This window comes from Octodon degus, unplaced genomic scaffold (genome assembly GCF_000260255.1).
Source record: "Octodon degus isolate 3935 unplaced genomic scaffold, OctDeg1.0 scaffold00235, whole genome shotgun sequence".
Lineage (NCBI taxonomy): Eukaryota > Metazoa > Chordata > Mammalia > Rodentia > Octodontidae > Octodon > Octodon degus.
The window spans coordinates 2,753,313-2,767,007 of NW_004524811.1; the positions used below are offsets into that span (position 1 = coordinate 2,753,313).

General features: G+C 40.3%; 1 protein-coding gene across 3 annotated transcripts in view; it reads right to left on the minus strand.

Moving 5' to 3' along the window:
- Positions 1-13,695, minus strand: part of Tec (tec protein tyrosine kinase) — a 150,537-nt gene that overhangs the window by 96,548 nt on the left and 40,294 nt on the right. The gene's annotated exons all lie outside the window — the stretch shown is intronic.

Here is a 13,695-nt window from a genome sequence, read left to right on the forward strand (position 1 = left end):
CTCTTCTCCTACTTCAGTGTCCATCCTACCCTGCCATTTCAAAAGCAAATACGATCAAGATTTTAAGTTACAATGATTCATTTCTTTGCCTCCACCTCTCCCTTAGCTCTCTGGCACTCTCTTCTACTATTTGTCTGCAAGGGACAAGTATCTCAGATGGCAAGTTATATTTCATCAGATTCAGACTGGCATGTGAGTTTCCTCAAGATCTCAGTGCAAAGAAGAGATGAGCATATGTACACAGTAAACTCTTAAACAAATAAATTCTCACAGCAAAGGGTACAACTCACTTTACAGCTCTGATATAGATTTAGAGCCAACAGGATGTTCTCTGATATCTATACGACCAGGTGTCACACATGACTCCTGTCTAAACTACAAGATGGAGAAAACCCGGCAGTCACGTACCCTTCTCAGGGCAAGAGTCCATCTAGAGAAGAGGGATTTTAGCCCTATATTTTGATCCCTCATCTCAACTGTCCATACCTAAAATAAGCCCTTTAAAATTCAACAAAATTTAACTATCTGAAAATACTCAGAAAAGACCTGAAGATTCTTACTGAAATTGAATTAATGGCGCCCATTCCCTCCCTAGCCTGCACTTCACCTTTTCAAGAAGGAATTGTAGGGGCAGGAACACAGCTCAGCACTAGAGCACTTGCCTAGCATACAAAACCCTGGGTTCAGCACCAGTACCTCAAAATAATAATAGTAGTAGTAGTGATAATAATAGTTCTAGTAGAATAATAATTTTTTAAATGTATATCAAAACACTGAGGCAAAAGGAGTCACAGGCAGAGCAGTAAGTAGTTACCTGTTGGCTGCCAGCAACTGGACACTGCATCCATCACAGAGGAACATGACCACGGTCACACTCAACCTGACACCCTGTTACTGAATGGCCATCACTTAAATCAGGCCCTTCCACTTTTTTGTAAGATGACTTTAAAACAGCTTAACCTCTAAACATCAGTTCCTTCATTTATAAAATATCCAGAGAAATACCACTAGTTCGGTGTGAGGTTTAAACAAATTGTGGAAAAGAACTCATTTACTATGCAAATACTTCACAAATTTTTTTTTTTTTTTTTGTCATTTTTAGCTCCCTTGCCATTTTCTTAGATCAGAACATTCTGACCTCACATCTGGGCCACAACAGTAGCTTCTCAAATGTTCTTTCCTTGGACTCTTGCTTTTATTCAAACTACGTACCCCGTATTCCTGTGGAATCAGTCTTCAAAGATGCGTCATTCCATTCCGCAACACAGAAAACAGCGTCTCCCCTCCAACCCATAGAATAAAGCCACAACTCCTCAGCTTGACCCTGGCCACAATCTAGTTGCAACCTGACATCCTACCTTTACTCCCACCCACTCCTCCTGAAAGACTCCATATACCAGGTAAAAATAATCTCCCTGACGTCTGGGGTCTGACAGAACATTCATTCCATGGTCTTAAAGGACTCCAATCCTCTCACCACCAGTGAAAACTTCATAAACTTCGATGTGGCCCTGCCTTAGGATTCCAATTAACTAAGTCTTCCATTCCTATATCCATAGTCTGTCTCTCTGTCTCAGTCTCTGTCTCTCTGTCTCAGTCTCTGTCTCTGTCTGTCTCTCTGTCTCTCTGTCTGTCTCTGTCTGTCTGTCTGTCTGTCTGTCTGTCTCTCTCTTTTTCTCTCTCTCCAATTATACTAGCTCCTCCATGTTTATAACACTTAATGTACAGATTTAGCTTCTCACATAGCTCTTAGGCTCCTGAAAGAATGGTTCTTAACCTGAAGAATACATTAGAATCAGCTACAGATTCAAATACAGATTCCAGGCCCCTTTCTACTGACTTTGTTTAATTCACTCAGGTTGAGTTAAACTCTGGATATCATGATTTTATGTGCAGGCAGAGATGGCAGCCGTATTCTAAAGAAAGACATCGTGCCCTTGCAATTCCTTTTACCACTGTCGGTGTTAGAGCAGCCTGTCAATATGCAGCTGGATCCTGGACCCATTAATCCATGAACCATCCTCAGTAGTCTGAGAAAAACTCAAGTTCCTTTTGCATCTAAATTGGTCCTCTTACTGCAGATTAGGATCGCTGTGCTCTTTTTCATCTTCCTGAGCTACTGTTGGTACACAAATACAACTTCTCTAGAAATTATCTTATCATATTTGCGCAGCACCTTTTCTGTGTGGAGCAAAAATGACTACTCAAAAACAGAAGACTACCAGGGCAAAAGCATCCTCTGCTCTAAAAAACAGGGCCAGAAGCAAACATGTACTTCCCAGCCCAGTGTGCAACACCACAGTTGCCAAATGGAAGGTGGGCCTTTGGCAGTCCTTGGAGGATAACTGGGGTGCGGCTTATCTGAATTTCTAAAAGCAGAATCTCAACATCAGTGATAGGAAACAGTATCTCTCATTGAATGCCTTGGGGCATTTTTATCTGATTTATATGAGAGATTAACAGTCTCATACAGAATCATAATTTGAAATTTTAGCCATTATCTAATCTATTTTTCAACTTAAGAAGATAAGATTGAGAAAAATTAAGTATTTTGCCCAAAATAACACAAAAACTGGAAAAAGGCTCCTACTTCTTAAGAAAGGGCTGTCTCAACCATTTTGAACCATATAATCAAAATTCACCCTTATTAAAAAAAAATTCACCCTTATTACTGTACTTCATAATCAATGGGAATTTTTTTTTTTTTTTTTTGTGGAACCGGGGATTGAACTCAGGCCCTTGCATTCACCAGGAAAGCGCTTATTCCACTGAGCCATCTCCCCGGCCCCATCAATGGGAAATTTTGACCAAAGAAAATGATTAAGAAATGCCTAGGTAATTAGTAAAGCTCATTCTGGGAATGTCTGGGAAGGTGATGGAGAAGACTGGCACACGGGACAGCAAAGCGATGGAAGAGTCCCGCCTGGAAGGTGAGGACGCGGCGCAGTTGGGGCCCGCACAGAACGGATTGCAGCAGGTACAATCCTGTGGGCACGTGCTCTCTCTCTCTCTAACTCTGATGTGAGCAGTTTTGCTCCTCTGGTCCTTTGCCTTGATGTTCTGTCTTACCAGGCCCAAAATAAGGGAGCCAACCAACTATGGACTGAAACTTCTTAAACTGGGGCCAAAATAAATCTGCCCTCTGCAGGCTGCTGCTTTCAGGCATTTTGTGACAGTGATGGAAGGCTAACTAACCTGCAAACAAATGGCCATTCTCTTCGTGTAAATTTCCAGGTAATGGCAAAGCACTGAACATACACATTAGCCTTAGGGTCCCTCCTGAAATTCCATTACCAACAGCTTATGTCGCTGTTCTTGTTGCTGCTAAGAAAATAATTCAGTGAAATGGAGCATGCAAAAGGAAACAAAAGAAACATTTTAGAAAGTGGAAAGCAAATAAAACTTTAGAAACTGGTATATCTAGTGGGGAGTGGAGAAGCCTGAAAACAACCCACCTCATTGGGTATGTTACAAAACCTCCAAACAGCTCACATATCACAAGAAACCAGTATTGTTTAGAAGTCATGGTGAGGAAAAACTTAAAAGAATTACCTGTGGGTCTGTTTAAGAAATAGGTCAGATCCTCTTTCACACCACAAGAGTAAGTGACTAACTCTCTCCAATCACAGATTTATTATCTGAACATTACAAAACAGAGATCTCCAGGCTGGGAGAGACTAAAAGCAGCTAAGGCAAGGAGTCCCACACGAAACGAGGGATCTTGTACCTGAATGTTGGGACCACTTAGCTCTCTTTTCCCAAGTGACGCAAGGACCCTAGGTGGGGTCAGACTTAACCTTATTGAAGTTTAAAAACTGAGTTTTAGAAAGAGCACAGTCAAATCACACTGTAGTACAGCCTGCGTCAGCAGACTACGCACTAACTTCCTATGGACTGTTTAAAGCCCCAGTCTTATAAGTGATACAAAGTCTAGGATGTTCAGACAACACAGAAAAGAATTTGAATTCACAATTTATATTTTCCAATGAATGAATGAAAAGAAGAAAAATCTACTCATAGAAAATAAGGATTATACAGAAAAAGAGCACACTTAAATGATCAATAAATAAAATCAGGGCCAGCCAGATAATACAGTGGATTAAAGCACCTGCTTAGGCAGACGCAGGGACTGGGGTTTGATCCCCAGCATGCACTATGCCCCCTCCCCGAGACCCACTGAGATGGCAATTGAGACTGGATGTGGTGGCACATGCCTTTAATCCCAGTGCTTGGGAGGCTGAAAATGGGAGGATCACTACAAGTCCAATCTATGTTGTGAGACCCTATAGACCCTATAGACCCTGTAGACCCTGTCCTAAATAAAAAATAAATATATAAGACAATTCTAAGAAAAACATACTATTGCCCAGAAAAAAAGAAAAGTAATCACAGTATGTCCCTGAGTCCAGCTACTAATAATAGACACAGCATCATAATAAGGTAAATAATAAGTAATAACCTTACTGTTGATACAAATATTTTGGAAAAACAGGAAGTGTATTTCTGTGCAAGTGGTGCCACGATATTTCTGTGCAGGATGCTATGATAGAAGCATGCATGCCCTCCACAATATAGTAATGGTATGAGGAAGAAGTCAGCAGATAACACCTAAAATTGAAAAAAAATTCAGCATGCAATTTACAGTGTCAAGTGGCCAAAATTACAATAAACTTAGTTATATCTATAAATAGCTTTTATATAAAATGTATGAATGGTGCAACATCCATTCTATAAAGTAGAATGAGAGCTCCCAGTGGGTAATGGCAGAACAATATGATTCAAGAAGCAGAAACAGGCATCAAGAATCCATTTTTAAAAGCTGACTGGCTGACATCAGGTTCCTTCAAGCTAATTTTTCTTTTGTAAGAACTAAAACAAGAAGGCTTTGTTATTATCCTGATTCAGGTAGAATACACTATTGTGCTTACAGGAAAAAATTGGCTTGCTTAAGATTCCACCTGTTTAAGGGCCAGCCAAATAGCTCAGCAGAGTAAAGTTCCTGCAAGCAGGTGCAGGGGCCAAGGATTCGACCCCCAGGCCTGCTGTGCTGGCCCCAAGCCAGGGGTGTGCTGAAAAGTGATTGAGATTGAGCGCGGTAGCATGTGCCTATACTCCCAGCACTTGAAAGGCTGTAAACAGGCAGATCACTATGAGTCTGATCTAGTAGTGAGACCTTGCACACCCTGTAGACCCTTCCCTAAAATAAAAAAAAAATAAAAAAATAAACTGTTTAAAAAAAAAAAAAAAACCTACCTATTTCCTTAAAGTTTCAGTTTAATTATGTGGAACTGGCTGAAGTGACCTCCATTTTGACTTGCTTCAGTCTGCTCTGTTGGAGCCAGTGGCAAGAGCTCAGCCTAAAATAATGGCTTCCCACGTTTTGTTTGAGAAGATACAACGGTAGTAAAAAGCTTGAAAAATTTATAATGATGGCCTCAGAGATCAGAAAATTATTGGAGAACAATGCAAAAGTATACATTCTTTACTCTCTTCTGCTAAAGTCTGTTATAGCAATAAAACATAAAAACCTGAAGATAAAATCAATAAGATAGCCTTCAAAAACTCCAAACTATGAAAAATCTATCTGCCAAATACTGTAGTATCTATACCAAAACAAGGATGAAGGTCAATTCCCTTAAGAGTAGACATTATTGTCTTGAAAGAATAACATCAATGAAATTACAAGGATTAGCAGTCCCAAGTGGCTGTTGCTACCCCACATGGGGCACCACATCCATCAAACTTTCAGTATTTTGTTGTTTGGTACTGACCCAGATACTGTGATTTTTAGGTGTATCAAATAATCTCATCCTCTAAGTAATCTTCTGAAGTAAGTGATCATACTAGCTATATTTTACGGGTCACAAATTAAGAATAAGATGCATGCTTTAATTCCAGAAACCCAACTCTAGTACACTCTAGCAGAAAGGAAAGTAGAACCAAAGGAACAAGCTTAGTAAGGAGCAACCTCCAGCCACACAATTTAGGAAGATTGCCAAAAGTGATGTGACTCAATGTGCAGATGTCCACAGTCACACAAGATGCCCACTTGGGACTTAGCAGGTATTACTAAGAGCCACACAACCTCTCAATAGCATAGCTGAGGTGAGACATCCTCTGTGAACAAGGAAATCATAGGTTTGATGTTCTAGATTAGAAAATAATGATGAAACAAACTTAAGAGGACCCGGATTCCTCTCTCAGCCATTGCCACCCAGGGTTACAAATAACTTCTTCACATAAAACTCCAAACCATCACTGGAGCCCATTTCTCTGTGTCTCATCAGAGACAACTATGACTTTATCCTTTATCTCAGCTGCTAACTATTAAAAATGCAAAACACTGTGCTTGCTTCAGCAGCACAAATACTCAGCAGTGTGGCAAGCTTAACACACCAGCCTTTGAACGCTAATATTATGAAGTAGAGCATGGACACCACCACCGCTCCAGTGGGAGACTCAAATCACCAAGACGCTCCGTTCTCTGTCCAGTGCTGCAAATAGGAACACCAGACTAACAGCTCAGTTCCACAGCCCCACAATTTTAGCCAGCACATCTTAGAAACTTTTTTATCCTAAAGGTTCTGCCTTTCAAGAGTATTTTTTTGTGGGCTGGTGAGAAAGCTCAGTGGTCTAAAGTGCCTTCTTAGGTAAGCTTAGGCAGGCACAGGGGACTGCAGTTTGGTATCCAGCACCACATGCCATGCCAGCCCTGTCCTCAGGGCAGGCTGAGCTGGCCAAAAAAAAAAAAAAAAAAGTATTTTTTTAAAAAAGCAGCTATTAGAACAGTCTGCCTTAGCTAATATGGCTTTCATACCACTTTTAATGGAAGGAACAGAGATACTAAACCAGATTTGTTAAGTTACTTTTTTCATTGCTGAAACAAAACATTTAACACCCTCAAGTTAAGGGAGAAAGGGCTTATTTAGTTCAGTCTGTAGAGCTTTCTGTCCATCATCACCTGGCCTAAGGCTGGAAGGCTTTGTGGAGGAGAAAGTTCAAGGTAGCCAGAAAACAGCAAAACTAGCAAGGGGCAACCACAGTTCTACTGCCCTTTTAATCTTTTCCAGGCTACCCAAGGTGAGTTTATCATCACGAACCAATCCCAACATCACACACTCTAGATTCAGCCACCTGTGGAAAACCCCACCTATCATGGCATGAGGCTCTAGACAGACATCTAGACACAAGCCATAACCCCAGAAAAACAGAAAAGAGGAAAGGAAAGGAAAGGAAAGGAAAGGAAAGGAAAGGAAAGGAAAGGACAGGACAGGACAGGACAGGACAGGACAGGACAGGACAGGATAGGACAGGACAGTTTACCTCTTGAGTTACCAAAAGGATGGGTTTGGTGTACCACATAGGAAAAAAAGGTCCAGTTAACAAGTAGGTAAAGGATGAATTCCTTATAGGAATAAGAAAAAAATGATTTAAACTTGTTGAAATTCTTATCTTGCTAGGTTAAATCATATATGTAATATATTTATTGCCCCAAACTAGTAGTATTTTGCCTATAGAATCAACAATCTTACATAGTTCAACCTAATACTTAGTTGATGGTTAATCCTGCTTGTCAACTCGATTGGACTGAGCAATGTCTAGAAAATTAGTAAAGCACACTCTGGGTGTGTCTGCGAGGGTGTGCCAGAAATTCCTGCATGAGGGACAGCAGAGTGATTGGGGAGATCCATCCTGAATGGGGGGGACGAACCACATCTAAACCACAAACGTAAGAAGTTTTTGATGATATTAAGACAGTACTAGGTTACTTGAGGAGTCATGTTTATGTGGGGGAAGGAGGATGATAATGATACTGTGATTCTGTTTTTAAGAGTTTCCGTCTTTTAGACACACACACTGTAAAATCTACAAAGTGTCTGTGATCTGCTTCATAATCTGGTGTGGGAATATACACAAAATTAAATTAGTGGTTCATGAGTTGATAATTATTGAAGCTAGGTGAGGGATACAAGGGGTTTCTTATACTGTATTGTTTTTATTTATGCTTGGAAGTTTCCATTAAAAGGCATATTTAAAATATGATTGAGAGAATAACATGGCGTTTTGGGTCTCAATCATGCCACAGTTTGGAACTGGTAAGAAAGAGAATAGGAACATGGCAGGATCATGCAGCCATGCAATGTAACGCCAGCTCTTCTCTGACAAACAAGAATATGTAGTTTCCAGCACCAAAAATAAAAGCAGTCGAATGTAACACTGGTCCTCGTGACAACTCCATTCTTCCTGCTACATATTCCCTTTCCTTTTCCCTGTTCACATTTCCTTCTTTTTTTAATCTCATAATGTTTGGAAAATGTATTCATTTTTTAAATTTTATTAGTACATGTTTTCAGTACATGATGTTTGCATTCATCTTAGAGAGTAGGTACATATACTTTATACATCTTGATGTTTCATTCCACTTCCCCTCCCTCTGTCTCTACCTGCCCTTTCCCCATTACATTATTACTGTTAATATTTGTAGTTCATGTTTACAACATATAAAGCTTATATTCAGGGAGGGCCATTGGTACTCGTACATGATGCGACTGAAGTTTACTTACATCCCCTTCCCTGTCCTCCTACTCTCAGTCTTTGAGTCCACTTCCCATTTGCAAAAGATCTAGCTCTCTCTTTCCTTTTAGTAGTGTCTTATTTTGTTCTTTATTTCTACTTTGGATTACTCAAATGAAAGACAGCATATAGTATTTAAGTTTGTGTGTCTTATTTATTTCACTTAACATTAAGTTATACTGACATGGTGCACACCTGTAATCCCAGCATTCAGGAGGCTAAGGCAGAAAGATTGCTGCAAGCTTGAGGCCAGTCTAGCCTACTGTCTTGGGTACTTTTCTCTCATTGCTGGGATGAAATACCTGACAACCAGAATCAAGGAAGAAAGACGTATTTAGCTGACAGTTTGTGGAGGTTTCAGTCCATACTCAGCTGGCTCCAAGGCAAACTGGCACATGGCAGAAGGCAGCTGTTCATGCAGTGGAAACAGCAAAACCACAAGAGCAAAAAGGAGGAGCAGTGGCAGCACTGGCAACAGAAAGCAAGTCTGTCTCCCTTGTGTTGCATTCGGGCTATCTGCCCCAGGGTGGGTGTAGCACTCACTCACAATCTCAGCACTAGATCATGAATTAATCACAAACTCTAGAAGTCTGCCCCAATGCCTGCATGAGGCTTTGGGGAGACAACTAGACACAAACCATTACACCTACAAAGTGAATTCAAGGCCAGTCTGAACTACATAGTGTCTCAAAATAAAGCAGACAAACAAAAATCCTTAACATTATGTCTTATAGGTGCCTCAAATGTATCCTCTTTATAGCTGAGTAGTTTTCATTACCAATAGATACCCCATTTTCTGTCATCACTTGTCTGTTGCTAGACATATAGACTGCTTCTAAGATTTAGCTAATATGAATTGTGTGGCTATGAACATTGGTGTGCATGAAGTCCTATATGACGTCTTTGGCTCTCTTGGAAAGATACCTAGAAGGAGAATTGCCAGGTCAAATGGAAATTTTATTTTTAGTTTTTTGAGAAATCTCCAAAATGGTTGTACTAGTTTACATTACAAACAACACTACAGAAGCGTTCATTTTTCACTGCCAACATCTGTTATTATTGATTTCTTGATGACTACTATTCTTTCTGGCATAACATCAAAACACAGTGTTATTTTAATTGGTATTTCTCTAATAACCAAAGATGGTAAATATTTTTCCATATGTTTATTGACCATTTATACTTCTATTCACTTCACTTGTCAAGTTTTGTTTTATTACACCTTTTATTTTGGGGGTCTAATTTTTTTTACATTTTTTATATATTCTAGTTATTAGTCCTCTGAGAAATAGCCAGTAAAATTTTTCCCCCTCTGTAGGTTTCCTTTTCACTCTGCTGTTTCCTTTGCAGTGTAGATGCTTCTTAATTTGATATAATCCCATTTGTTGATTCTTGCAAATGAAAATAGAGGGCATGTCCTTTCCCCATTCTATTATTATATGAAATATCTTTTACTGATAAAGTTTCTCTCAGAAACTTTTTAGCCTGTACTTATGTCTTCAGACTTTTACCGATTTTATCCAGTGAGTCAAGTGCTTCTGTAATCCATTTTGGTTTTAGTTTAGTACTTCACTGAGAGATATGGGTCCAGCTTTAGCCTTCTGCATAAAGATAGCTACTTTTCTCAGCACAATTTGCTAAAGAGACTATCTTTCTCCAAGTGTATGTTTTTGGCCCCTTTGTCAAGATCAAATAGCTAAATGTGTCTGTGTTTGTTTTGATATCCTCTGTTCTGTTCCATTGATTCATACATACATTTTAATGCTAGTATCATGATGGTTTTTATCACTGTGTAGCTTTGTGGTATAACCTAAATCAGGTTTTGTGATGCCTCCTGCTTTACTCTTATTTCCTAAGACTGATTTTGCTATTCTGGTTCTCCTCCGGCTGTATATGAATTTTAGGATTATTTTTTTTTCTGGTTCAGTGAGGAATGCTATACGTGAGATGTTGGGTTAGTTTTGTATTAAATCTATGTATCAGTTTTGGGAATATGGTATTCTGACAACATTGATTCTGCCTATCAAACATTGTCTGTTCAAATTTTACTGAAATGGCAATTTGATTTTCAAGTCTACAGCATGAGACAAGGAAAATTCTGAACAAACAATATCTAACCACAGTGGTCAATTGGGGAAATGACTATATTAGACAACAGTGAGTATATTATTGCTTAGACAAAATATCTGATGCCTACAATTTAAAAGAGAAGAGATTTATTTGATTCATAGCTTTAGAGAATTCAGTTCATGGTTGTCTGGCTCATAGGCAAAAATAGACTGGTAGAGGGCATAACAGAGGAAAGTTGCTCAATCCATGGCAAACAGGAAGCAGCAAGGCAAGAGAAGAGTGATGGACAAGACAAGAATGCACCTTCAGGTCACACCCTAGTCATCCACTTCCAGTCAGGTCCTACCTCCTAAAGGCACACTCAGCTACACACACATCATGTGTTCCTATGAGCCACCTTCCAAAAGCCCCAACCTTGGGGAGACTTTACCTAGACATTTTAGATCTAAATCATAATAGTGACTAAATCAAAAGCACATCCTTCTTATAAAAGAATCACTGGAAAGATCACCAACGATCAGTGTCACAACTGAAACTACAGAGTATACTTCAGAATAATAAGGCACATGTAACCAAAAAGATATTTACCCTGATTTCTAGGCTATATGGGTCTCAACTAATATGAAGAATTTCCAAAACTGAAATGGTAGGTCTTATATGCCTGCTACCTAAGAAGAAAAAATAAATAAATAAATAAACTAATTACATAGAAAACACCCCTTATCCATCTCCCATAACAAATGAAAATTGTGGGGCTGGCAGGATAGCTCAGTGGACCAAGTGTCTCCTTAGGCAAGTGCAGGAACCGGGGCTTGATCCCCGGCACCACATACAGTGCCAGCCCTGCCCTCAGAGAAGCACTGAGCCAGCCACCATGTCTGGGCGTGGTGGCACACGCCTGTAATTCCAGTGCTGGGGATGCTGAAAAAACAAGAGGATCACTATGAGTCCAAGCTGCATAGTGAGACTCTGTACCAAATACATAAAAATAAATAAATAAATAAAAATTATAAACTACATTCAAAAAATGTCCTAGAAGCTGGACATGGTTGTAAACACTTGTAATCCCAGTTTGTAGGAGGACTACAAATTCAAGCCCAGTGTAAGTAACTTAGCAATTTCGGGAGGCCATTTCAAAAATTTAAACTATAAAATTTAAATTAAATAAAGACAGGGTATAGCTCAGTATGCAGAACCTAGATTCAATTACTGGTGTCATCAAAAGCCACTTTTTTGTTATCAATAAAAGCAATATTCAGGGACAACCTGCTTGGGCCCCCCTTCAGTCCATCTCTCAGACAGAAGCTTTCTTCCTCCCAATAAATACATTCTGCTCTTTTAAAAAAAAAAAGGCAATATTGTCTGGAAGTTGTAATCTTAGTGACATTTTCAAATTTCCTCTTGATGATGAAATAAATTGAAAAGGACTCTCCTATTTTTCCCCTATTATTGTCATTATCTGGCCCATTTGTGATATGTAATGTCAGTGTTTTTAAATAGTTGCATATTCACAGACACTCATCCTAGTAAGAGCCAGGATCTATTTCTCCTCTCTGTTTCTGAGCAGGTATCTTGGTCTCGCTCCTTATCACTGAGATGCGACACCTGATGCCCACCACTTACATGAGGAGAAGTTTATTTTGGCTCCATTTCATTCAGTTCATGGTTGGCAGGGTCAACACAGAAACACAGAAGGGCCTGCCAAGGAGGAAAGCTACGCACTTCATAGCAGCAGGATCCCAGAGAGAAGTGAGGAGCCACAGCGGGGCATGTACCTTTCAGGTTGTACCCTGAGCGACCCACCGGCAACCACTTCCTAACAGCAAATCAGCTCCAGCACCCCCATTACCTACTGATTTTCCAAAAGCCCCCTTCTGAATACATGAGGCTTTAGGGCAGGCACAGTCTATACCTGAACCATACAGTGGGCTTGGGGCTCCTTGAATATGGTGCAGCAGCAGTGATACAAGGGGCAGCTAAGCCGTGAAAGCCACATAGTCCCTGCCTGGTTCCTTTGGGCCTCTGGCTCTTTGCACACTCCCTTTTGCAGCCCAGTCACCGTGCCAGGAGAAGCACAAGTCACACAGAGAAAATGTACAGAGGTTCTGTAGAATCCAGTGATGCCCTGCCTTCAGATATGCCTCCCTCCCCCACCGCCCCCCGGAGCCAGCCACACAAATGAGAACTTCAACAGATTCCAATCCCTGGTCATGCAAGTCATCCTCAGCCACCTAAATAAAGCTTCTGAGAGAAGAGCTCAGACTTTATGAAGCAAAGACAAGACATCCCCATTAAGCACTGTCTACAGAATCCTTGAGTGTGATCAAATGGTTGTGCACGTGTGCCTTTAAGTTCTGAGTAGTCTCTTACACAGCTATAGATAAATGGGACGTACTCGGAATTCTTCACTAATCTCACTTAACTTGTCTCTCATCTCTGTCAACTTTCTCCTGCCCCTCCACTATTTCCTCCTCTCTACTCCTACATTTTTCACCATTTCCAGTCTCCACGGGAATAGTTTCAGACCTTCACATAACCATTCATTCTGACATTTATTACATGAGCTATGCACGAGGCACTCAGGTGTCACAAAAAATAAACAAGACATGATCTTTGCTCTAGAGAGGCACAGGAAAGACTGGCTGGAAAGCAAAGGGCAACCTGGCACTCTGCAAGGGGCCATAAAAATGATGTGCGTGAAGCATCTTAAAATCATTAGTATTCCCTAATAATCCTCAATCTGTGATCATTACAGAGTAAACAAGTATCCTTTTTGAAGTGCCAGGGAGCACTTCTGTGAGAAAACAACCTAAGAACAGAGTATTCATAGATGGGTGGTGCTATGCCTATACATGTGAATAAAAATTGATGCTAATCTGCTGATCTTGCCAAACATGTCCTCCTATAATGCCTATGGAAATTGTTTCTTAAAACTTGCTTTATGGGGGCTGGTGAGATGGCTCAGTGGTCTAAAGCACCTACTTAGAACAAGCTTAGCTAAAGCACAGGGACCACGGTTCAATCCCCCAGCACCACATGCCAGCCAGCCCC